The sequence below is a fragment of the Tenrec ecaudatus genome, chromosome 11 (assembly GCF_050624435.1).
Source record: "Tenrec ecaudatus isolate mTenEca1 chromosome 11, mTenEca1.hap1, whole genome shotgun sequence".
NCBI lineage: Eukaryota > Metazoa > Chordata > Mammalia > Afrosoricida > Tenrecidae > Tenrec > Tenrec ecaudatus.
The window spans coordinates 17365011-17392835 of record NC_134540.1 but is presented as its reverse complement, the minus strand read 5'-3'; the positions used below and the strand labels follow the sequence as shown (position 1 = coordinate 17392835).

Sequence of the window (27825 nt, the reverse complement as noted above, 5' to 3'; positions counted from 1 at the left end):
CCTAGTTATGATCATCTTCATTTTATAGGAGGCTCAAAATCAAGCAAGAAGATTACACCAGTAGACATTTTTTGACCTCTCCATTTTTAACATTAGATGATTTTAAAAGAAAACCTCAGCAGATGGTTCACACGACCTACAGATAGAATTGTTCACCTTTTTATTAGACTTTTAAGGCAAACCCCTTAAAGACCCAGGTCCGCTCGGGCTAAGGCCAACATTTCCTTATTTTCGAAGATTTCCACCTAACTTTGCACCCGCTAGCTAGTTGGATGGCACTCGGCCTACTCCGAGAAGCTTGCAGGACGCTGTGCTCTGGGCCTCCCGGGGGCTTGGCCTGCTGTCAGCGAACCGCAGCCCTCCAGCGGCGGGCGTTTCGGGAGATGGCTCCCAGGGCAGCTCGTCGCCAAGTTCACGTCAGAACTCCCGGTAACCATGGCGAGGGCTACTGATGAATTCACCTCCAAAGGTCGCTCTTCCCAGTGGCGGTCATTTCCCACATCCCAAGTGCAACCACTCCCGTGCCAACTTAGGGATTTACCTGCAAAACGCCGCGGAAGGCCACAGCTCTATTCAATATGGACACCCAGAAACCCGCCCCCAAGGGACGCTCCACAGAAATACGTGCCAGTTCCCGGAAATACCTGTGAGGGGAACCACAATGTCAAGACCAAAATCGAGCGCGCGGCTCAGTTCCACCAGGCGACGTCCGACGTTCCCCGCAGGAGCCGGCTGGCCCGGCCGACCGCCGGTCCGGCCTGCGAGGCCCGGAGGACGCCGCCCTCCTCCCGCCGGCGCCCGGCTCCAGCGCGCCGCCGGGAAACCCTCGCTAACCTCTGACCCCGGCCCGAACCGCGCGCGCCCTGTCGGGCCCGGAACACCCGCAGCCGCCCTCGCCGCCCCCACCTGTGCGGGCCGCCGCCGCGCTGGGCCTCATGACGGCGCCGCCGGCTCGGCCGGAACGCGACGTGCCGGCCTCGGGCCCGCGCCGCCGGCTGCGCTCCCGCCCGCCGCCGCTAGACGCTCTTCCGCCCCCTCGCGGCGCGGTTTCTCATCCGGGCAGGCAGGCCGCGCCGGCGCCCGCACTTCCGACTGCCGGGCTGGGCGGGGCTGGCGGCCGACCGCCGGCGGAAGGGGCGGAGCCGCGAGCGGCGGCCGTGGGGCCCGGCTGTTCCCGCGCGGCCACCGACGCCCAGGGCCCGGATGGAGCCCGCGAACCCTCGCTGCGTGCGCCGCTCCGCATCCAGAACGTGCGCGGTGGCGCGTGGTCGTCATTGGCGGTCCGTAGTGAAGGACGCTTGGACCTGGAAATGGTTTTTCTCTTTGGATCAACTCATCCCAAAATGAACGGTAGTGACACCTGGCTTATCACCGGGTTACCGCCTGAGGAATGTTATCAAGTGCCCTTACATTGGATGTGTGAGGGGAGGAAAAACCCCTCCCTGAAATGTTCCACAAATCCTGTAAACAAATGTGGTTAGTGAGGAATACACTTTTGGAGCTCATTTATTTTCCTTGAATTATTTTACTCTCCCATTCCCACCCCCACCTCCACTCCAAATCACACCCGACAGGCCATGTCCGACTCACTGACCCCACAGAACAGGGTAAAATCCCCTGTGAGTTTCTGGGACTAATTCTTAATGGGACTAGAAAGTCTCGTCTTTTTCCAAGACGCTGGTAGTTTCAAACTGCTGACTTTGTTCAGCTCTTAATCACTACACCCCAAGGCCTCATTAGTTTGCAACAAAAATTGTGAAGTTCTCCGCCCCAGCTTACGCCTACAGGGGAACTAGCAGCTCCAAACCAGTGGTTTTTTAGCCAGCGGCAAAGAGTGAAGCCACAGGTTTTTTTCAATCATTTTATTGGGGGCTTGAATAATTCTTACCACATCCATTGTGTCAAGCACATTTGTACATTTGTTGCCATCATCATTCTCAAAACATTTACTTTGTACTTGAGCCCTTGGGATCAGCTCATTTTTCCTCTCCCTCCCTCATAAATCCTTGATAATTTATAAATTATTATTATTTTGTCACATCTTATACTGTCTGACGTCTCCCTTCACCCACTTTTCTGTTGTCCATCCCCCAGGGAGGAGGTTATATGTAGATCCTTGTAATGGGTTCCCCCTTTCTACCCCACCTACCCTCCACCCTCCAGGTATCGCCACTCTCACCACTGGTCCTGAAGGGGTCATCTGTCCTGGATTCCCTGTGTTTCCAGTTCCTATCTGTACCAGTGTACATCCTCTGGTAGCCAGATTTGTAAGATAGAACTGGGACCATGATAGTGGGGGAGGAAGCATTTAGGAACTAGAGGAAAGTCATATGTTTCATTGTTGTTACCCTGCACCCTCACTGGCTCTCTGCAACCCTTCAGTAAGGGAATGTCTGGTTGCTGATGGGCTTTGGGTCTCCATTCTGCACTCACCCTCATTTACAATCATATGATTTTTTTTGTTCTTTAATGCCTGATACCTGATCCCTTCTACACCTTGTGGTCACACAAGCTGATGTGCTTCTTCCATGTGGGCTTTCTTGCTTCTGAGCTAGATGGTTGCTTGTTAATCAGCAAGCTTTTAAGACCTTTAAGACCCCAGACAGCGATATCTTTTGATAGCTGGGAACCATCAGCTTTTTTCACTACATTTGATTATGCACCCATTTGTCTTCAGCAATCATGTCGGGAAGGTGTGAAGCCACAGTTTTATGAAAGAAAAGAGTCACTTCAAAAGAAATGAAGTGGGTCCCTTTTGCCTACATATGATACACGTTAAGCCTAGATATGATGCACTTTGTTCTGAGAGGAAGCAGTTCCCCCTGGCGAGTTGAGATGAGACATTGTTTAGGAGGGGAATGTTTCCAGTTTTTGAATGGCACATTAATTTTCCCTGCATATTCTGGTGATTATCAACCTCCCACAGCCAAGTGTCTGACTTCTAGATCTCTTCCCTCAGGCTCCACATATAACCAGTCTCGAGAAACCCCAAACCAAACCCTCTGTAGTCAAGTTGACCCTGACTCACAGGAACCTTATAGGACAGAGTAGATCTTCCCCCACAGAGTTTCCAAGACTAATTTTAACAGAATTAGGCTGTCATATCTTTCTCCTGTCCATTGGCTGGTGGGGTCAAACCTTTGACCTTTCTGTTAGCAGCCAAGAGCTTTCACTACTGGCCACCAGGGCTTCTGAAATTCTATTTTAAAATATATCCCAAGTCTGACCGGGTCTGATTGTGTCTGGGCTCATGGCTCTGGGCCTAACAATGGGAGGAACTAGTAATTGGGAAAAAAAATCTTTATGTTCAACTCCACATATAAATATTCCTGTCTTTCCATTTCTGCAGAAGTCTGATTTTGGTACTGGTGTAAATGTTTACGTTATGAAGAGGTCTCATAAGGTTTGTCTCATTCTCTAAGGGCTGTTATTTCTAGAGGTACTGGTCCAGGTCAGAGGACGTATCAAAAGGGACTAACTGATGAAGTTAACGTTTTGAAAACCCCTCATCATCCAATATTTGTAGGTTACCATGCTTGCTGAATAAAGTTATGGTAATCTATGTCTTGCTATGGAATTGGAGGTGAAAAGTCTAAAGGACTAAATAGAAGAACGGGATGGAAACAGTTAAGAGCCGTTTTCAGCCGACATAATTTCAACAGTTTCTCTGAACATGGCAAGGGGGCTAAAGTATCTGCACCAGGAAAACACACTGCTACATGGGGACATAAAGTCCTCCAACGTGGGTGCCACAAAAGGTGATTTTGAAACTATTAAAATCTGTGATGGAGGAGTGTCCCTGCTGTGGGATGAAGATCTACTGACTGACCCTGGAGGCCTGTTACACTGGCCTGGAGCCTTGGAAGCAGGAGGAAGCTTTGTAGAAGGGTATGATCACCCTCCCAGCAGACATGTTTGCCTTTCGGCTTTCTGTGTGGGAAATGCTGACTTTACCTACTCCACACATTAGTCTTTCAGATGATAATGGTGATAAGGATAAAACCTTTGATGAAAGGGACTTTGATGATGTAGGAAACCAGGAATCCTTAGAAACTAGACCACCCATTAGTACGGAACAAGCTGGGTGAACCGTAGCAGAAAGTGAACTCTTCTCTGTACTGATGAAGAACCTGAAGATCGTCCTTGGGCAGCACACAGTGCTGAAGCTTTGGAAATGATTGTCCAGTGATGGCTTTTTTTTATAATCACCTCAGCAGGAAGCTGGGCGTGTATATATAACTGTTCTGTTTCCTGCAACACATTGGTATATAGTCACTGTGGCAGTTACGTGATCTCCTGCCAACTTGAGATGGGGTAGAATCTAGCCTGTCAATCAGGTTGCAGCTTGATGACCTCATTTGGAGGTGTGAAGGAGATAAATAGCTCAGTCTGCTTGGCCTACCTGCTGACAAGGCACATGGAACTATGCTGATGGAACCAGAGCCCTGGAGCTGGAGGAGCCACGTGGAGACCTCTGTCAGCGCTGAGATACTTCCACCACCACTTTCCACCTACTGGCCAGTGATCTTCCTGCATTCGGCATCATTGCATGTGTTGCATGAGTCTGAAGAGGACTTTATAGATTGGTATCGGACATATGGGCTAATATCGGACTTATGGACTTGATTTGGACTGGGCTGGGATGTTTTCTTAATATACAATTGCTCTTTTATATAAAACTCTTTCTTATACAACATGAGTGTCCATGAATTTGTTTCTCTAGTCCACCCAGACTAACACAGTCACTCCGATAATCTGTAATTATTAGATCCTTTGAAAGTGGTCTATTTAAAAGCTGTAGCACCTTGCTAACATTTGATTAACCATTTCTAATATTTGGGTATTTCTCATACACTTATTATGATGGTCACTTGAGATTGTAGTGTGTATTCTGTGAGTTTAAGAAACTAGCTACTCAAATACTGCTAAGTTTAACAAATCACATTTACTGACCATTACTTTTGCTAATGATTTTTCTCACATACTTTGAATTTTAATGGATCGGTGAAAATTAGTAGCCTGCAAAGTACAAAATAAGTTATTTACTCATGTCTTAAGACATTCAGCCTTTTGTTGGCCTTTCTTGGCTGGTGTCCTTATTAAATATGATTCCTAGATTCTTAGGGAATATGGCTCAATGGAGTATTTTTCTGGGTAGTTTTAGATCCTTTTTTGTTGTTTAGAGAAATTTATAGCTTATCCTACCTTCTTGGATTATCCCAGATCTTTGGATTTTGATTTCATTTGTTAAATATATTTTCTGTTCTGGGGGGAAAATGAAGTAATTACACACTTCCTTCTACTTTTGCATGCTTGAATTTTTTCATAATAAAATTCTATTGTATTCTACTTCAAACACCTTAGAGTCAACCAGTCCCTATTCAAAAGCCAACCACTGTTAGATTTAAACTTAACTTTCCATTAATGTTCTATGTGTACACAATCTTTGGTATATGGGATTTATGTCTATATTCCCCTTTACTTTGTATACAATGGGGGGGAAAAGCACACTTTCTTTCATGGATTGAATTGTGCCCCCTGAAAACACGTGCTAACTTGACTGGGCCATGACTTTCAGTGGTTTGGCAGTTATGTACTGAAGGAATTATCTCCCGATCAGCCCATCCTCAGCACATCTAAACAGCAGCACACTCTGAAACTAACTTGGTGAAGGTCTGACTCTTCAAAACCTCGGAGGCTGTGGTTCTACCTCTTGAAACTTAGGAGGTTATGACTCTTTCCTTCAAAATGGAGGCAGCCTTCTTTTCATGCTCAACTCTACCTCATTAACCTAAGGAAGAAAATGCATCCCCAAATGGGATTATGGCCACAGGTATAGGGGTTAGGGCTTACATCCTAGAATCTGGGGGACACAGTTCAGTCCAGATATCACTACCTAACTTAATGCTACGCATTTACTATGACCAGAATGAGTACTAGCACCAAGCCACATCTGGCGAGGTCTGGGAGAGAGAGTTCCTGCCAAGCAACCTCTACTGTCCCCAGGGAGGTACCACACCCTCCCCTGTCCTGCCCCCCTCAAAGAAAAAAACCCCAAAGCAAAAACACACCTTACCTGCACATGGTTGTGCATTCTTACATGTCCAGGAGGCCCCGAAGAAGGTGTTCCAAGATCTCAGGCTCTCCTAGTGATCAGGACCTCAATAAATATGCATGACTTGGGCCTTAATGTATACATAACTATGATCAAGGCAAATAGATTTCCAGGTATGGAATCTCTGTAGCCACTATGTTTCTGGTCATTTCCAAGACATCTTGATTGCTCATGTTATTAAAAAACTAGAGTCAGTTCTTTGTCTCATGGTGCAAAACATCAACTAGCTTGGCTGCTAACTGAAAGACTGGAGACTCAAGCCCACATCGGAGGCTTCTAGGAAGAAAACCTTGACTCAAAACCACTCACTGCCAAGAGTCCATTCTGACGTGGAGCGACCTTATAGGACAAAGTAGAACTGCCCCTGTGGGGCTCAGAGACTGTGACTCTTTACAGGAATAGAAAACCTCCTTTTTCTCTTGGAGAATGGCTGGTGGTTTTGAATCTATGATCTTATGGTTAGCAGCCCCATGCTTATTCCACTACACCAGCTTATTCCACTACACCAACAGTGCTCCTTCAAGACCTGACAATCTACCTCCGAAAAAGCAGCCATTGAAAACCTGATGGAGCACTCTGGGTTTTTCATTGAAAACCCCATGGAGCTCCGTTCTGAAACACATGGGCTGGCCATGGATTGAAGCCAGAATCGGCTCAGCAGCAGGTGGTACAGTGAGTATGGAAAATCATCCTAATAATATTAGCCAACACTCATTCATTGTTCACTGTAGTAGTCATATTGTTCTATGAACTTGAACAGAAGATTTCACCAGGAGTGCTTCTAGAGAAATAAAATCATAAATATGGGCTTCTTAAATTGGCTCTCCAGCCTGACTAGTCTTAGCACTAGTAATGCTACTTCAACAACCCATTCTCGGTACCAAAATGTGTTAGACAGGGTTCTCTAGAGTGATAAAACCAGATTGCTGATACTTTTATATATGTTTATAAAGATAGATATATAACACAAGAAATTAACAGTTAAACTATAAAGCAGTACAAGTGGCTCAGTGTGACTCACTCCCGTGAGAGAGTTGTGAGACACTGGCAGTCCTTCAAGTCTTGAGGGCCGCCAGGTAGTCCTCTGTAGAGTGAGCTAGGCTATCCCAGCACAGGCAGCAAACAGCAAGGTAGCTCATCAACCATCAGCCAGGTCACCAACCATCTGTCCCCAGCTCCAGAGATGTACATTCCAATTCTCTGGTGAGGCAAGACTTAAAGGGACCTCAAATTACAGCAACACAATTCACAGCTTAGGTATCCCACAGGTAGTGTAACTTGCAAATTGAGGCACAGAACAAGCAGCCGCACACTGGTCTGATGATCAAAGAGCGAGAGACAAGAAAGACAAGGCTCATCGAGCCATTTATCTCTCCGTCCTTCAATTAATCCCACATGTGTTTATCCGCCAGGCTGGCACAATACACTATCTCAGTAGGTAATATCGTTCTGCTCATTTTACCAATAGGAAACTGAGGTTGTTACTTGGAAGATCTGGGTTTTGCAGTTTGGTTCTGGAGATAGTTTGGTTCTGGAGACAATGGCGGTTTGGTGCTGGAGACAATGCCTTAGTCATCAAGGTTATTTTGCTAGAAAAGAAGTTTATTAAGCATTATTCTCAATGTTGTATTTGTATCCTTTCATTTAATCCCCACATCAACAATTCATGTATTTCGGTCTGAATCTGGCCTATATCTGTGTGATTTCCTTTTGTCAAAAATATTTTGAATTATCTATCATTGGCTAAATTAATGACACTATCAGTAGAATTACCTTATGCTCCAGGGGAATGATTGGTAATGTTCTCTATCATAAAATGATAATGATGTCTCTAAAAAGAACCAGAGAAATATTTAAACCATAGATATGTGGGTGAGTTTGGGGCTCATGTTTACTTCTAGTCCCAATCTAAGAACAATTAGTTCTTATGACATAACCCTGCTTGAGGTTCACCCTCAGGAAGAGGTCACTAAAGATGTGGGTGCTCTAGTAAACTGTGGTGAAGAAAGCATATAGTCCCTGGATATCAGAAAGAATAGCATTTGGGTTCTTAAAGACTTGTCTTTAAACAAACAGCCATCTAAATGAGGCATCAACTAAGTCCCCATGGAAGAAGCACATGAGCCTATAAGAGTCAATGGTTGTAAGCCATCAAACCTAAATCTGAAGGGAATGACATCAGAGCTTACATTGTGAACACCTGGTTTGCAAAAGGCTCTGGCTGACCATGGAAGCCCTAAATCCATTTGCAAAGTTCCCTGCATGGATTATCTCTGACCAGAATAGAGGGATGTTAATGGTCCTGCCAGCATTCAGAGGACACGGTAGAGGTGACTCTGGCAGATGTAGTTAGATTAACAGAACACCCATTGGATCTTCCTTTTGAGCTATTTAAAAGTTATTTTTAAAAGATTTTTTTTTGTTTTCTCTTTGACTGAGACTTTCATATACTTTGTGTAGTGATCGTTTTTGGATTTTCTTTGGATGATTGTGTTTTGTTTTACATGATTTTCTGTACACAAAATCCAGGATCAGTAGATGCATAGAGACAGCATTGGATAGGGGGAAGGCAGGAGAAAATGGGGGGCTAACAACATTGAGTTGGAGAAGAAAATGTCCTGATTTGATTGTGAGGATTACTGCACACATTTTCTTCATATGACTGAACCAATACATTTCAACTGAGGAGTTTCTATGTTTCATTTGGTCTTACTACTATTTTCTTTTGCTGTATGTTTTTTTTTTTGGTATGAAATCTAGAATAACTAAATCTATAGAGACAGTAACCAGGTTAGTAGATTCCTGGGGTTGGGAAGAAATGGCGAGCTAATAACAAGTATGAGAGAGATGAAAACGTCCCAAAATGGATTGTAGTGATGACGACACAACCTTTTCAATATGTTTGTGCATAGGTCCACAAACTTATTTGACTAATGACCCTTTTACAGAACAAAAAATTACTTCGTGGCCCCTGGTAATTAAGAACGTTTGTTTTATAGCCCTTATCCAGGATGAAATGTAGGCATTTGCTTTCACAGACTCTCCTGAATCATTCTAGGCCCTCTGGCCTTGGTATCATCCACTTTGGGAAACAATGATCTAGACCAGCAGTTTTCTACCGGTGGGTTGTACCCCCTTTGGGGGGTTCAATGGCCCTTTCACAGGGGTTGCTTAAGACCATCGGAAAATACATATTTCCGATGGTCTTAGGAACTGAGACACCGCTCCTCTATCCGTCCCCAGGTGGGTCCCACCCACATGCAGATACACCACATAATCGTATCTGGACCAAAGACTGCTATCCATGCTACACCATGCTTCAAGACAAAATTTCATTGATTTGTCATTAGAAACCAATATTTCTCAATATATAATTATAGATTGTTTTTGTGATTCATTACTATGCTTTAATTATGTTCAATTTGTAACAATGAAAATACACCCTGCCTATCAGATATTTACATGACGATTCATAACAGTAGCAAAATTACAGTTATGAAGTAGCAATGAAAATAAATTTATGGTTGGGGGTCACCACAGCATGAGAAACTTATTAAGGGTCACGGCATTAGGAAGGTCAGTAATTACCTATTTAGACGTTCTGCTGAAACCTAGACAGCAATAGCAATACACCAGTCTCCACGGGCAGGTGGTTGGTAGCTGTACATGGGTGTATTGGGGGAATATGAACAGAGATGTCTTGACTAAAAGGTGAGGATTCTATCATTGAACCACCTCTGTTCTTTACTTTCCACAAATGCTCTTTCTCTTCTTATGCCAAACTGAGACAGAGTTGAAGGGCTAGTTGTTTTCACTCTCAGGTGAACACTATTTTCTTCTAAGTATTGAAATAGCACCCTGGATTTTCTTCCTTAGGTTTTTTAATGCTTACTTCTCTGGTGTATGTCTACTGCTGTCACAACTTCTTGTCTGTCTTTTCTTCCTACAGGGTGGAGGGTGGGTGGGCTAGGGAGCTAGTGCGAGCAGCAATATCTAAGGAGGACCCAGAAGTTGGTTTCGGGGCAGTTGCCCTGCCAAAGCCTCCTCTGCTACCTCTCTCTTTCTGCCTCCCAGCTGCTGTCCGTTCTTCCAGGACCTAGAGCGTGTTGTTTCCTGCTTGTTAAATTTTCAGACCAGTCTCCAGTGTCTACAAAAAACAAAACAAAAAAAAGATCTGAGTCCTGAGACACCAAGTCCTCCCCAGTCTGATTCCATCATCTCTTCAGGCTTGAGTCTACAACAATAACCCCTCCTACATGTAGCATCTTACGAACCTCATCTAGACTTTTATGATGTTCCGTTACTTTGCCATTTTCTTCTTACTAATGCTTCCTATTCAATCCTATTTCACCATCGTAGATCATATAGATGTGATCACTTCTGAAACATCTCCAACATTTCTCAAGTTGTGATGAGTTTTTATAATTTCTAAAAATCGCAAATATTTTCTTTACATTTCTGGCATTTCATCTGGTGGAATGAGCATTATATTTAGGTACTTGGGCAAACATCTTTTTTTCTAGGTGTGTCGCCAAGTTGGGAACAGGTTATGTTCTTTCTTCTATCACCCAGAAAGCATGTCTGGTGCCCTCACAAAGTATATCTTTAAAAAAAATGTACTGAAATAAATGAAATTATTTCGATTGTACATTGAGACTTGCCTTATATATGAGTGGCATATTGAATAATCTGGAATAGTTATTACTGGATTCATTTAATCCCCTGGAATAATTTTTTTTAAGATTCAGATTTTGTGAGTCTTTTTTAACATGTGCCTCAAAGAAGCATTGTTGAAATCAGGACAACAGGTTAAAGGTGTTCCTTAAAGTCTACTTGGTAGAGCCTTACTGGGACAAAGCTGGCTAGACCATCACAGGTGGCTACACCACATCTGTGTTAGTCTGAGTATATTAGAAAAACAAATCCAGAGAAACTCATATGTGTAAGAGAGTTTTATATAAAGCGTAAGTGCACATCTAGAGAACATCCCAACTCAGTGCTGCCCAAGCCCACAAGTCCAACATTAGCCCATATGTCTGACACCAATCCACAAAGTCTTCCTCCATCTCACAAAACACACACTATGATGCTGACTGCAGGAGGAAAGCTGAGTTAGTGAATGTGTAAGCATTTCAATGCTAGCAGGGGTCTCCACATGGCTGCTTCAGCACCCAGGGCTGCATGGGGTCGGTCCATGTGGCTTCTCCTCAGGGATGCCTTGCAGGAAGTGAGCCTTGCCAGCTGAAGCAGGGAACTGGCTAAGGCAGCTGCACCCTGGTCTGACCACCACAAAGCAAGATATCCGAGTACTAGAAAGGTTAGGCTCACAGACCATTTATCTCTCTGCCCTTCAATTAACTCCTCATGTGTTTATCGGCCAGGTTGGCACAATAATCTTTAACTATCTCAACATCTCACCAAACTTTTAAGAAATTCCCTAGAACAAAATGATTAATTATCAATAATTGGGAACTAGTAGCTTCAAGATGATAGCTGAAACTATTGAAAAGGAGAAGTGTATGTAGACTGTAAAGGCAAAAGGACTGGGAAGGAACCCTGGGAAATGTCAGTTCCATGTCTAATGGTTGTAGTCTTGAGAAGACAAGATTTGGGGCTAGAGAACAGTATTAACCATCACTGATGTTTTTATCTGTAATCAACTTATCCAAATGATGAACTTATAAATTAGGATTTCATAACCTTTTAGGCTTAATTCACTAATTTTATATAAATGTAGTAAATTTGTTTCAGTTAAAAACAGTTTCTTCTACATTATTTGATGCTTACCAGGGGAAAGGAGGTTTGATTGTTGGCTAGAGAGTAGACAAGTATGACCTTGGTTGAAGGGGAAGGTAATATGCAATAAGAGTGGAAAATTATAGAGTCAAAGGAGGACACTGGAGGAGTGTGAGGGTTAAAGGCAACATGACTCTGGCGAGATGTACATTGCTACAAAGGCCATCTACAATAAAGACATGAGACATCAAATGAAACAAATATGGATGATGATCTTGGAACCCAGAACTTCCGAGGAAAGGCAACAGAAGTGCTTTGAAGAGCAGATAGGAGAGGATGTTGAACAAAAGAGGAAAGAGACAGACAGATGAATTGTTGGCTGGCATGCTGGGGCTCAATGATAATCAGATATGCTTGCTCAGAAACCGCACAAGCTGTGCCTACACAGCCTCGCTACTTCTGTACCTACTGGATAAGGGCCAATAAACATTATTGTACCATCTGATCATTGGCAGATGGCTGAGGACACCCGCCAAATCTGCCCTCCACTGTGAGACACAAACAGCAGAGACCTGTGCACACACTCACATTCTCTATCACACCCACCAGGAGATGTGTGACTACGGTCTCACCAACACTGAGTTATCAATGATATACAGATATAACAACACCACAATGTTTCATATATAACAGACATTGTTAGTTCACATGAAGGGTGTGGCAGTTACATAACCTCCTGTCAACTTTCGAAGGGGTAGAGTCTAGCCTGTCAATCAGGTCTCAGCAAGGGAGCCGTGATGACCCAGTGGGCCTTCTTTAGACCAGCAGTTCTCAACCTGTGGGTTGAGACCTATTTGGGTGTCGAACGACCCTTTCACAGAGGTTGCCCAATTCATAACAGTAGCAAAATGACAGTGATGAAGTAACAACAAAAATAATTTTATGGTTGGGGGTCACCACAACATGAGAAACTGTATGAAAGGGTCACAGCATGAGGAAGCTTGAGAACCGCTGACTTAGACCATGCCAGAGTAAGGTGGGCTCTCTAAACTGAATTCTCAGTGCTCTCTCTGAGCATAATAGACACAGATACTCACACAACTTGTTCTTGGTTTTACTATTTTCAGAGTTTTCTAAATCAAGGTTTCTCTGCATTTTATTTTGCTGTTGTTTAGAGTAGTCGTTTTTGTATAATTTTTAGTGTATAAAAATCAGGATTGGTAAATTTTTAGAGACAATAATTCGATTACTAGCTTCTTAAGGTTAGGTCAGGGGAGATTGAGGGGAAATGGGGAACTAACAATAATGTATAGAAGAATAAAGAAAGTGTTATAAAATGATTGCAATAATGAATACACAACTCATTTAAATTTATTTAAACCTCTGAATTGTATCGTATGTGAATGGTATGTCAATAAAATTGTAAAAAATAATTTCTACAAGTCGCATCCACATGGCTTACTGTGGCTTTCTATGTGAATTTACTTTCTGCTTTGAACTCTTAAGGCTACATAACATAGATGTACAAGTTACAAATAACTTGTTTTAAGATAGATAATCAAGTTTGAGCAAAATTGATTGATATTCATTCTTTGCTCTCAAGATAGAATAGAAAAAATGTAATTAGTGTTCTGTCTTAAGTTGTTAATCAATGTTTTGCCCCCTTTTTAATTAAGGTTTTTCAAGTTCAGTATTTTTCTATTAGTTGCCTTATAGCAATTTACGACTTGCCTGCTTTTCCCTATTATTTTACATGCTGAAGGATACAGTGTTTTAAGTCCTATGCTTCTCTCGTGCCTAAATTAAATTTCTAGATTATGTCATATATTGGGAATTGGAGCCAGGAGTTTAAAACCTGGCAGTTGATATCTTGGGTTCAGGACGGGCCTTCTGTGTTCCTTGGAATCGCTTAATGTGACCTCTTGTGACTGGGTGGGAGCCTCTATATTACATTTTTTTGTAGCTCCTAGGGATTTCTCAGTTGATTGGAAAAACGCAGAAATGGTGAGGTATCTTTATTAGGAAAATGTGACTTTTTCTATGGATTTCAGATGTGTCCCATTTTCCTAGTGAACAACAAAAATCTATCAATGTATTAAGTAGCAAAAAATCTACACAGAAATGTGTGCAACATTAAAAAAACATGGTTGGGCTTTACAGTATAAAATGTCTTATTGTCTTCTTTTTTTATTTAGTAGATTATTTTCGCTTTTGTTACTGCAAGATTCCCAACCAGGAAAGAAAAGCCCGAGGATTTTTGTTGCTTAATATTATTCAGGGTATGGAGAGAAGAATGAACGACCAAAAAAAAAAAAAATCAAGAATGAGGATAAAGAAGCTCTTATTTTTCAACTACTGTGTTAGGTAATCCACTCACCTTACTGCATTTAACACTTAATCTTGTGAAATAGTTATTTTACTGACTTCACTGCATAAGCCAAGTAAATCTCAAATGTAGTAATTGGCCCAAGGTTGTACACAGAGATTGTGACTCAATGGGGTTCAAAACCTGACGAGGCCCTGGTGTTCCAGTGGGCAAGCACCTGACTGCTAGCCAACAGGTTTGAGCCTCGCAGCCAATTCAAGGCAGAAAGAAGCGGCAGGGTACTTCCACAAAGGTGACCACCTGAGAAACCCTGTGAGGCAGGTCTTCTCTGTCCAGAGAGTTGCCAATGGGCGTTTGAGTTTATGATTGCATAATCTCTGGGTGGTGCGAACAGTTAAATGGTTTCACTTGCTTATCGAGAGGTTAAAGGTTTGAGTCCACTCAGAGGATCTTGGGGGAAAAGTGCTGGCAATTTTCTTCTGAATATTCATCGCTGAAAACTCTAAGGAGCATAGTTCTGTTGTCACACACGGGTCACCAGGAGTGGAAATCACATGAGTTGAAATGACACAATTTTTTTGAGGGTTGGATAACTCTGAATCACATATTATTTTAACTTTTCATGCAATGAAGGGGCCCGAAGAGTCGAATAAGTAATATTTGGTTTCATTTTGTTTTCTGGGCCCAATCAGCGTCAGACCTGCTGCTCCAGCCAATCATTGTGAAAAATGGTATTGTCTTTTGAGCTTTCTAAATGCTGCCATTATTCTTGATACTTCTTTACTGAATTTAGACAAGGATTTTTACTGTTAATTACATGGAAATCTGCCCCACCCCCTTTAAAAACCAACCGGAGTTTTTAAATGGTAGCACAGCAAAATGGCAGAGAGCTCAGGCAATTGATAATCACCCTGTCCAGAGGATTCTGAATTATGGGGTCCAAGAGACACTTTTGAGAGTTTATAAGAAAATAAAAGAAATTTTAGGAAAAATTCTGTGATTGGTTATCATTTAGGTAATGGTTACAATGTTGGATGAGGGTACATCTGGTTGGTAGGAAATTACAGACACATTTTTTTTAAAGTTACAAAGTAATCATTACATTTAGTACATCTGTTCTCCATAAAACCACCTCTTGCCTGGCAGTGGGGAGGAGAATGTGTGACTGTAACATTTATTTTTAGCAAGCATCTGCTCTGACCATTGTTTTGGACCTCCTTCCTAAGCAGCAACCAAAACCAGTTGAAGTAAGGAACACTATGTTCTCTGAAATTGCGTACCAAGTAACTTTATCAAGGAGAATTTCAGGAATGACAGGTTACGCTCCTCATGTAGAGGCTACTTTATGTAACTCTATTCAAGTGACCCAGACTTTTTTCCAAGGTCATTACTGGTAATCTAAAAAGATTGTGTAACAGTGTGTGACAACAAAGGCCTGATATGTGGCAGATGGGGACTGGTTTGCTACCACAACAATGCACCTGCTCACACAGCCATCTCTGTGAACCAGTTTTTGGCAGAAAACAGCATGCCTGTCTTGTCCCATGCACCTTACTCACCCGTCCTTGCTCTCTGTGACTTCTTTTTGTTTTCATGAATGCAGAGGGACATGAAAGGGCAGCGATTTGATGATTTAGAAGAGGTACTGTCAGCCATCCAAACAGATGAGTTTGACAAATGTTTCCAAAAATTGAATTGCAGATTTGACAATTGTATTAAGGGTAATGGAGAGCACTTTGAAGTTGTAAGCTTGTTTTAGAAAAAAATTTAAATACATAGCTATGAAAAAAATTCTGATTTTCTTTGTGTACACCTTTGTATTTCTCCTGAAGAACTTTTGCTTGCAACTGACTAAGCTACTCTGACAGATATATTTTCATGCTCGTATTTAATTGGGTGAACATGAGAAAGATAAATCTTAAAATAGCTTTCAGAAATAGAAAGACTGTCTAAAAATAGTATTTTAGAGTAAAAAATAATACAAATATGACAATAACTTTATTTATTGATATATAACATGATTGATATATAGTGATAATGATTGATATACAAGAAGAGTTAAAAGCAATAGCAGAAAATATTGCAAAATTAAAAGCAAGAAGGTATATTAAAATTTCTGTGTTGTCCCTAGGAACTGAGAATAATAATCTTACTAGTCCATAAAATAGGATTTGTGGACTAAAGTTGCATTAAGGTTATAAATATTAGGCATGATGTAACAATTTTAAGAATGATATAGACTATTAAACCACTAAGAGATAATACTATAAATGCATAATACAATGCAGGAGGAGAATCAATCATTAAGAAATACCTAAAATATACAAATTTTAAAATTGATCTTTCTTTTAAAAAATATTTTATTGACAGCTCTTTTTTTGGTCATCTTACTGGGGGCTCATACAGCCCTTATCACAATCCATGTTTACATACATTGTGTCAAGCACATTTGTACATATGTTGCCATCATCATTTCCAAAACATTTTCTTTTCACTTGAGCCCTTGGTATCAGCTTCTCAATTTTTTTCTCCCACCCTCACCCTCCCTCCCTCATGAACTCTTGATAATTTATTTTTTTTTCATGTCTTACACTGACCATTGTCTCCTTTCACCCACTCTTCTGTTGTTCGTCCCCCTGAGAGGGGGGTTATATATTGATCATTGTGATGGTGTCCCATTTCTCCCCATCACCTTCCCTTCCCCTCCTGGCATCACTACTCTCATTATTGGTCCTGAGGGGTTTATCTGTCCTGCATTCCCTGTGTTGTGAGTTCTTATCTGTTCCAGTGTACATGCTCTGGTTTAGCTGCATTTGTAAGGTAAAATTGGGGTCTTGATAATGAGGGGGGAGGAAGCATTAAAGAAATAGAGGAAAGTTGTATGTTTTGTTAGTGTTATGCTGCACCCGGTCTCTTCCTTGTGGCCCTTCTATAAGGGGGTGTCCAATTGTCTACAGACGGGCTTTGGGTCTCCACTTCACGCCGCCACCCCCCATTTGCATTGATATGATTTTTTGTTCTGGGTCTTTGATGGCTGTTGCCTGATACCTGATCCCATCGACACCTCATGATTACACAGGCTGGTGTGCTTCTTCCATGTGTACCTTGTTATTTCTCAGCTAGATGGCCGCTTGTTTATCTTCAAGCCTTTAAGACCTCAGACCCTATATCTATTGATATCCGGGCACCATCAACTTTCTTCACCATAGGAAGAACGTTTAAGAAAACTGAAAGCTTCCATCAAGATGACAAAGTTGTTCTACACAGTTCTCTACAACAAAGATATGTGAGAACAAAGGAAATAAATACAGATGATAATATTGGAACCTTAGGCCTCAGAGAAAATGATATAGAGTGGATTGAATACTGAATAGGGAAAAAGAGTTGACAGAAAAGGTAATAGAGGAGACAAACAATTGGTAAATTGTGAGCTGGGCTCTAAGAAGCTTTTGATCTGGACAGCAACCTGGTAGAACAAGCACCCATACTGGTGGATGGTGAGCAAAATGTACAATCCTCCCCACACTTATTCCCCACAGCCTCCTGCGGACCAGAAGCATAATGAGACCTCAACTCTATCTACATTAGACTGATGATATAACATCACCCTCACCGCCTGCCCCTGCACAACCCCTGAGCCACCATGTTGAGGATTGGGAACCTAGTACCTGCTTGCTCAAAATCTGAAAGCATATGACCTTCACCTAATTAGATGGCAGGACACACAGTCCCAGGTGGGTGACCTGCCCCCTACAGCCCACAGACAGGTGAGACCTACTTCTTTAAATATCTACCCTGTCGCAGCACCCTCTGGACCGGAAAAAGCATACTTCCAGAATAAGCACCCTGACATCAGACAACTTCTGGGTCAGACACAGCCACTGGGTCAGATACTGTGACAAAAGATGCCATATAGGTTAGCTGGTATTCTGCCAGGGAACAGTGTCCTGCTGCCCCTCACTCTTCGTCCCTCTGAGCTTTTGATAGGCAGAGGGTGGCAGCCCATAAGGGGACCCCTCTGCTCCACTGTGCTCTCCTCTCTAAGCCCTGCGTCCGAGGTGGCCACCTGTCTTTTCCCATTCATTTCTTTTATGTCTCTTCTTATTCTTCCTGACTCTGTTTCCTCTCTCTCTTTTCTTCCATTTCTCTTTTATTATTTTACTTTTATCTCCTCTTTATTTTGGTCCTATTTATTCTCTTATGTTTTTTCCTTCACAGTCTTGTCAATTCTAGTTTTCTTTTCTCTTGTTTTCATTTCCTTTCCTTATTGGTTTTTAGATATTAAATTCTTTGGCATGCATCTCTTTTCTTGTTTCTTTGTTTTCCACGGCCCAGTTCCATTTCCCCCTTAATTATACATTTTTCTGTTGTATCTTTTTTTCCATTGATCTTCCTTTTCCCCAGTGTTCCACACAGAAGGAGACAACCACCACGCTCACATAACCCACCCACATCTGTACTTCATACAGCTGTGTCGATTAGATGATAGCTAATATCACCTTCTGTAGCACATGATCAATGACAGATATTAGCCTAACACACTCCCAACTCCATGACACACAGAGTAACAAGAAAACTGTACACACTATGATTCTCAATTATACTCACCAGGAGACAGCTGGTAAGTTCCTGGGAACACACCAACATACAATTGCCAATTAAATACAAACACAACAAAACATTTAAGACAACAAAACTTTTAAGTTCACTTATAGAAAAAGGACAGAGTGGTCCAAGCAACTTACCAAACTCCAGAGCCAGAAAACATTTCTAAAGAAGAAACCTCATTGGAACAAATGATGAGTAAAAAAATTATATTTTGGTACTGTAAATGAATTGAGACAAATATTGTGAACATTGCCAAAGAAATCAAGGGAAACATAAGGTGAAAAAACCTTAGAAGAATTCAGAAAAAAACAAGTTGACAACACAAGCGAAACACTTTTTACAAAAACAGCATATAGAGATCCGGGAGATCAGTACTAAGAGATAAATAGATGATGCCTTGAAAGAGTGAGGGAGAACAAATAACTCTGGATGACTGAATGAAAGAGCTGGAAGACAAAGTTCTCAATGCTAATCTGCTAGTGAAATCAGAAACACATTCACACAAGGAAACCTAAGAATTATCTGAAACACAATCAAAAGAAGTGATTTACAGATAACTGGAAGAGATTGAATTCTTTTAAAAGCAAGGAGAAAAATTTGGTGCGTTGTTGTAAGAAAAACATTCATAATATTACAAAAGATGACAAGATACATATTGAAGATACTGAATGAACTCCAAACAGGACATGCCAAAAGTTAATTTCCAACACACATCATAATCACAGTTTCCAAAAGCAAAGGTAAGAAAAGAATTCTGAAAGCATCTCAGGAAAAAAAGAAAATTATCTACAAAGGAGAGCCAATAAGACTAAGCTGATTGCTTGACAATAAAAAAGGTAAGAAGAAGATGATATATATAAAATTATTAAAGAAAAAATTGCCAATCAAGATTTATAGACTCAACAAAATTGTCCCTCAAATACTATGTGGGAAAATTAAGCATAACCAGATAAAGGATAATTAAAGGAATTTGTAAAAATCAAAAGAACCTTACAGGAAATACTAGAGGTAGTTCTTTGGAAAGAGAACAAAATGCAGCAGAAATAAACTTAGGATTAATCTGCATAACAACACCACTCAAAAGTCAACTCAGATAAAAATATCCAAGGTTTAAATATATATATTACATTTCAATTAGGAACCAGAGCTATGAATTCATAAAGAAAATTATAAAGTTAAAAAGGGCATAAATAGTGTTCTTACAGAAGTTCCAAATGGAGAGGAATTCAACAATTTCAAGATAGAACAGACTATATTAAACTTGAGAATAAATTAATAAATTGCAGAGTAACCTCAAAGATATGAATAAACATTCTCGACAAAAGAAAACAGAAAAAAATAATAAATTTTCAGTAAACATTCCAACAATAGCAATGAAGGAAATAAGAAAATTCACTGAAAACTAAATTAAAGGCAGAAATGATGTGGAATAAAGAAACCAACAGCTATGATCGTTGAAAACAAATAGGTGCATAAGGAAATGTGGTGAAGAAAGCTGATGGTGCCGGGCTATCAAAAGATCTAGCATCTGCATATGGGAGCTAGAGGCACAGGGAATCCAGGGTGGACGATACCTTCAGGACCAGGGGTGTGAGGGGCGATGCTGGGAGAGTGGAGGGTGAGTGAGTTGAAAAGGTGGAACTTATTACAAGGATCCACATGTGACCTCCTCCCTGGGAGATGGATGGCAGAGAAGGGTGGGGGGTGGAGGGAGACTCCGGATAGGGCAAGATATGACAAAATAACAGTCTATAAATTATCAAGGGCTCATGAGGGAGGGGGGAGCAGGGAGGAAGGGGAAAAAGAAAAGAAAAGCGAACCTGATGCAAAGGGCTTAAGTGGAGAGCAAATGCTTTGAAAATGATTAGGGCAAAGAATGTACAGATGTGCTTTATACAATTGATGTGTGTATATGTATGGATTGTGATAAGAGTTGTATGAACCCCTAATAAAATGTAAAAAAAGATCTAGCATCTGGGATCTTAAAGACTGAAGATAAACAAGCGGCCATCTAGCTCAGAAGCAACAAAGCCCACATGGAAGAAGCACACCAGCTGGCGTGAACAGGAGGTGTCAATGGGATATGGTATCAGGCATCAAAGAACAAAAAAATAATATCATTGTTTGCTCACCTCCCCAATATGATAACTGAAGACAAATGGTACATAAGCAAATGTGGTGAAGAAAACTGATGGTGCCCGACTATCAAAAGATATAGCATCTGGGTTCTTAAGGCTTGAAGGTAAACAAGTGACCATCTAGCTGAGAAACAGTCAAGCCCAGATGAAAGAAGCACACCAGCCTGTGTGATCACGAGATGTCGAAGGGATCAGGTATCGGGCATCAAAGAACAAAAAATCATATCATTTGTTAATGGGTTGGAGTGTGAAGTGGGGACCCAAAGCCCATCTGTAGGCAACTAGACATTCCCTTATGGAAGGGTTGCGAGGAGGAGATGAGACAGTCAGGGTGCAATACAGCAGCGATGAAACATACAACTATTCTCTAGTTCCTAAATGATTCCTCCCCACCCACTATCATGGTCCCAATTCCACCTTACAAATATGGCTAGACAAGAGGATGTACACTGGTACAGATAGGTACTGGAAACACAGTGGTGAGAGTGGCAATATGGGAAGGTGGAGGGAGGATGGGATAGAAAGGGGGAACCGATTATAAGGATCTACATGTGACCTCCTCCCTGGGGGACAGACAACAGAAATGTGGGTGAAGGAAGACGTCAAACTGTGTAAGATATAATAAACTAATAATTTATAAATTATCAAGGGCTTAAGAGGGAGTGGGGAGTGAGCAGGGAAGGGGAAAATGAGGGGCTGATGGCAGGGGTTTATGTGGAAAGAAAATGTTTTGAGAACTATGAGGGTAATGACTGTACAAATGTGCTTTACGCAATTGATGTATGTATGGATTGTGATAAGAGTTGTATGAGCCCCCAATAAAATGATTAAAACAAAACAAAACAACACCCCATAGCATAGATGTACCTGGAGGACATTATACTTAGTGGAATTGCTGTGGTTCGGTGTCATTGAATAAGCTCCATCTCACAGTGAGTATGTGTACAACAAAAAGAAATATTTCCCAGTCCTGTGCCATCCTCACAATTGCTCTTATGTTTGGCTCCATGGTAGACACCATTGAGTTAATTCATCTTGTTAGGGGTTTCACTCCGTTTGGATGATCTCCTACTTTACCAAAATGTCTTTTCCAGGGAATGCTCTCCCAGAGAACATATCCAAGATATGGGAGACAAAGTCTCAACATTTTCATTTCGAAGGAGCATTCTGACTGTACTTCTTCCAAGACAGGATGGTTTGATCTTCTGGCAGCCATGGCACTTGAGTTTTCTTCACCAGACCACAATTCAAAGGTATCCATTCTTTGACCACCTCCTTTATTCACTGCCCAACTGCCACATACATCTGAGGCCTGCACTGGGTCAGACACTACTTAGTCCTCAAGGGGACTCTTCTGCTTTTTAACTCTTGATTTCGTGTCTGCCGCTTCCATGAGCATGCACTGTGGAACCAAATAAAATGGAAATCTTTGACAGTTTCAACCTTTCTCCATTGATCATGTAGTTGCCTTGTGATCCAATCGGAGAGATTTTGTTTTCTTTACCTTGAGTTTTAATCCATGCTGAAGGCTGCTATCTCTTATCTTCATTAGCAAGGAATGCAAGCTCTTCCGCCTTTCAGTAAGCAAAGTTCTGTCAGCCATATGTTGCAGAGTGTTATTAAATCATACACCTCGATGCTTGAGATTCCTCTTCATATAGTTTCTGGATTATCTGCTCAGCAGAGCCATTCAATGAGCATCGTGAAAGGATGCACCCCTGGACCACACTTTTCTTGATGTTAAAGGATTCAATATGTCCCTTTGCTGTTCAAAGCATTGTCCCTTGGCCTCTGTACATATTTCACACGAGAACAATGAAGCGTTCTGGAATTCCCAATCTTCTCAAAGTTATCCATAGTTTGTGATGATCCACACAGTCCAATACCTTTGCATAGTCAGTAAAACAGAAGAAAACATCTTTCTGGCATTATCTGCTTCAAGCCAAGATCCATGTTATGTCAGCCATGGTATCGCTCATTTACAAGAGGTCAGTCACAAAAGAACAAATATTGTAAGAAACCACTATTATAAAAAGTCAAGAAAATGGGAAGGGAAGGGGAGTTACTGGCTTGAAGGTAGACATGTATGTGTTAATTTGAGTGAATGGGAAGACAATATACAATAAGAGGAGGGTCATTGAAAAATGATGGAGGCAGCAGAAGATACTGGGAGGAGAGCAAGATTTCAAGCAACAGAGGTAAATACTGTTTATCTACACAATCTTGTAATTACAATGATATATGAGTATATGCATCGATAGACATAGAGGTTGAACCAGTGAGGGAGGTAGAGTGGGAGTATACTCATGAATATATATAGATTTGACATAGGAAAGGTTTTACATGGGTATGTGCTTTTGCTTTAAATATATCCATGAATATAGTGGAATGTACAGCACAAAAAATGTTAAACACTTCCTAGATGTACTCCAGATGCTTTGAGGTTATTAGTCACTTGGTCTGGACCATGGTCTTGGGGGACACCAAGTTCAATGGACATAATTAGCCCACAAAACAATATTACACATCCTTCTTTGGTGAGTAGAAAATGGGGGTTTAAACATCTTTGAACCTCTATATAAAGTGCAACTATAAAATTTTTAGAAAATAATCATGGCAGCATATGTACAAATATGCTTGATGCAATTGATGTATGGATTACTGTAAGAGTTGTAAGAGCGCCCAATAAAATAATCTTTTTAAATAAATAAAAGTGGTATTAAAATAAAAAAAAATAAAGTGCAACTATATGTCTCTCCCTATCCTGAGGAAAAAAGATTGAAAGTCTCAAAGAAACAATTAGTTTAATGGGCTAATGGACCATTTGAGCATTAGCATCAATTAGCATCCATGATCCAGAGGCCAGAAGTAGAAGGTGCCTGACTACCACAACCAATTTCTATGAAAGGAATCATATTAGGAGGTTCTGGATAGAGTGGGAGAACAATGTGAAATAAAACTCAAAATTACAATTCAAAGGAGTAGGTGTACTAGAGACTGATGGCTCCCCAAGGCTACAGTCCCCTTTCTGATCTGGTCATAAACTCAACCCCCACGGCTAAATTTTCTTACAAAGAATTGACTGATCTATAACACTCAGAGATACACTGATAGAGAATGTTGAGATAGGTTCAAAAACCGGAAGGAATGGAAGCAGGAAGGACAGGAAGTGGTATTACCTTGTGAAGATTGCAATTAATGTCATGAAGCAAAACACGTACGGATTGAAACGGAAAAGTGATCTGATCTCTAAACTTCCATCCAATCCACAATAATTTCTTTTTAAAGAAAAAGAAATTGAAGACTATTTTAGTGAGTGTGATAGTTACATAAGTTTACGTCAAGTTGAAGTTATATAAAAGTGAAGGGGTGGTATCCAACCTGTTAATCAGATCACAGCCTGATGGTGCCTCCTTGTGGACCTGGCCTCATTAGGATGGCCCAGGGAACCTCCCCCACCCCGGCCCCGCTTCTCTACCTTCACTACCTGACCTGCTTTCTGGTCACCTTGAGAGCTGCCAGCGCCCTGCCTTGGATTCACACTATTTTGCAATCACCAGCCTGTGCCATTCCCGCACCCTACATCATTGCATGTGGCTGCGTGAGTGTGAACAGGGTCTTCTGGGATAGTATTGGGCTTATGCACTTGAGTTGGACTGCGCTGGGTTCTTTTCTTGATATTTATAATGGCTTCTTGTTATAAAGCTTTTTCTGACGCACATCTGAGTGTCTCTGGATTTGTGTCTCTTGTCAACCCGCCCTAACACAGTGAGAAAAAGGCTATGAAAGCCGTGCTGATTTTTTCTTCCATCACAATAGTGCACCTGCTCTTTCCCCGAGTGTATAAAAGATTTTTCTACCTGAATCACAGTGGGGAATCTTACCTAATGCCCCCTGAATCCTGGATCTTACCCTTTCAGACCTCGTTTTTGTGCCCAAACGTCAGAGAACATTGAAAAAGAGAACTGTTTGAGAGCTTCAGGGATACCAAACTGGCCATTGTTGAGATATTTTAAATAGGAAAGCTCAAAATTCTCCAGGGAAGGATTCGAAATGGCATCATCAGACATGTGTAGACATAGATGGAGGATATGTCAAGGAATACTAGAGTCACATTTTGATATTTTTGTTTAACAAATATTTATTTGCTATTGTAGCAATACTTTTGTATTTACCTTCATGTGATGAGTTTTGTGTCGAGTTGACTGAGCTAGAATTGTCAATGGTCTAGCACTTACAACCTGATAATCTCACATGATGTGACCTAAACGAATGTAATCAGCTCCACAATGGCATCTGCTATGAGCAGCCAAGCCATTATGAGACTAGGGTGAGCTGCAACTATGTCACTCAGGTCACAGTCCTGATGCTGTCCATTGAAAGGAAGTTTTCTTGGAGGTGTGGTGTGTTTCCTATATTAGTGAGCACTGTAGAAAGCTGTTCTTTTTGCTTGGTATGGATCTTGCTTCTGACTCATTGACATCTGATTCTTTGGACTTGAGCCAACAGTCTGCCATGCTGCCTGACAATTGTGCTAGTCGTCAGAGGCCTCATTTGACCTACTGATATTGGTGTGCTAGTCAAGTTCGTATCAACTTGGCTCAGCCAGGATTCTCAGTGGTTTGGCAGTATCATCAATTCTGTGATGAGATCTACTGTGATCTCAGTTATAAGAAGAATAGGGTGGAGTGTAACTCCCTTTATTAGGTCACAGCCCTGATGAAGTTTCCTTGGGATGTGGCCTATGTTTGAAATAAATAGTCACTGTGTCTTCACTTTGTCTCCACAGTTTCTCCAGAATTTGTTTGCTACTTAGTGAACATACATAAATGTATTCATGTGTCATATTCTCCCCCTGGTTTTACTTCTCTAGAGAACCCAGCCTAACACCCTTGCATTCGTTCACCTCTCCAGTCATAAACCTGATCACCGTACTTTGGATTCATCCACCCCCGCAGCCACCAGCCTGCAGTCTTCCTGCCCATCTTAGGTTCAGCAGCCTCCAAAGCTGCAAAAGTCAAGAGAAACTTCCATCTTAACATGAAACCAATGAATTTGGGACCTGCATAGACTTGAACTTCCCTGCTTCTACAACTATATGAGTCATTTTCTTGATATAAACGTCATCCAAAAATCAAACCAAACTTACTACCATCGAGTTGATTACAACCTCCACAGGGCAAAGTAAAACTGCCCCCTGAGAGTTTCCAAGCCTGTAAAACTTTATGGGAGTAGAAAACGCCATCTTTCTCCACAGTGGCTAGTGGTTTAGATCTACTGCTCTTGCAATTAGCAGCTCAACGCCTAACCCACTCCACTACCAGAGCGCCCAAATTTCTCACCATATCTCCCCACCACTGGTTTTGCTTCTCCAGAGGACCCAGCCCAAGATACCTCAAGAAGTGTCATTTGATTTTTTTAAAAGAGGAGTTTCATTTGGTTGATGAGATCAGAAAAGCAAACAACAACAACAGTTTTAGGATGAAGTCCTTCCTGAAACCTGTGTGACAAGGAAGGTAGGGCAGGCTGGAAGCACTTAACAGGATACAGGAGACCAGCCATAGAGTGCAGGGAGTAGTAGTCTGGAACAGCCAGCAGCCTTGTTGGATTGATGAAGAGAGAATTCATGGACAATGGCCTACAGAAAATTCAAGATCATACCATCACTTCAACCAATGATCTTCCCCATTTGGGAGAGGCTTGAAAATTTCTTCTCAGAGAAGATGACTAAAATCATCACCATCAATTTCATTTCGCTTTATTTTGCAGATGAGATCCTTAATTGGTACCAAAAATAGGTGACTTAAAACAAATGTGTATTAAAGTATATTTTGCTCCAGTGTTAAGTGATATGATTTTTTAGTTTAAGCTTCCATCCAACGATGGATTATATGTGAGTTTTTGAATATTGACTTGTCACAGAAAGTTAGTTCCATTTCAACTACAAAACCAAATAATATATTGCTTGTACAAGTCTTTCACACAGATTAAATAAGGGAATATATTAAAACTGTACAGACTTGCCCTCCTCAAAATAGCTCTTTCTCTATCCTAGGTTACTGCAAGGAGAAAGATATATTCTACTCCTGTAAAGAGTTACAGTGTCACAATCCACAGAAGCAGTTCTACCTTGTCCCATAGGGTTGCTATGAGTCAGCATAGGCTCAATGGGAGTGAGTGAGATCATTGCAGGTTGGAAAATCATGGAACGGAGAGGCTGGGCACTTTACAAGGCTGGACACTTTGGGCCTGAAGCTGCAGAGGGGTGGGTGTGTGGGAAGTCAGGCAGCAGCAGAGCAAGGAGGAAATACAGTGGGAGTCCATCTCTGTCCACATCATTGGCTTACGACAGTGGTGGTGGCCAAGCAATATCTTTCTCCTAGGTAACACCTCCTGCCCCAGAGCACTTGATCTCATCCACTGTTCTGATACATAGGTGTGTTTCCATCATGGCGATGCACCTGCTGCTCCTTTCTCAGGTAGCAAGAGTGGTTTTCTTAGAATTGCATTGGAAAACCTTACCAAATCCGCTCTACAACTTGTTCTTGCCTCTTCAGACTTCTGTGTGATCCCCAAACTCCAAAAACATTGAAAAGGAACGCATTTTGGGTCCCTCAAGGATTCCTAAACTGCCATTTTGACACGATGTAAGTCGAAGAGCACACACGTCTTCATGGGAGGGTTAGAAGTGTGAAACATTTCCAAGAGACGTGAGTGGATCTACATGAAGGACGGGTTGAGGAACAGCAGCTTCATAGTTTTGTTTTAGAAACAACTCAGACTTTATATCAGTACTTTAGAAAAATCATGCTCATATGTAGATTGGAAAAGACCTCAATTAAAGAACTCACTTGAACCTTGTCCATGCAGTCCATTTTTAGTTCTCATTAACCTCCATGCTG

At 41.5% G+C, this 27825-nt stretch overlaps 1 protein-coding gene and 1 pseudogene across 22 annotated transcripts in view; one reads left to right on the top strand and one right to left on the bottom strand.

The window, feature by feature from the left end:
* The window catches only part of SUPT20H (SPT20 homolog, SAGA complex component), a 54705-nt gene extending 53623 nt beyond the window's left edge, over positions 1-1082 (bottom strand). For 5 of the 22 annotated variants that reach the window (XM_075562921.1, XM_075562917.1, XM_075562915.1 and 2 more), the window contains exon 1: positions 907-1080. The gene's annotated coding sequence lies outside the window, so the exon portion shown is untranslated. Of the gene's footprint in view, positions 1-541; positions 803-906 lie in introns of those variants that run through there. The other 17 variants (XM_075562932.1, XM_075562935.1, XM_075562924.1 and 14 more) reach the window with 10 other exon arrangements.
* Positions 1083-3268: 2186 nt separating this feature from the next.
* LOC142461600 (lymphokine-activated killer T-cell-originated protein kinase pseudogene) lies at positions 3269-4189 on the top strand (annotated as a pseudogene).
* Positions 4190-27825: the final 23636 nt, after the last annotated feature.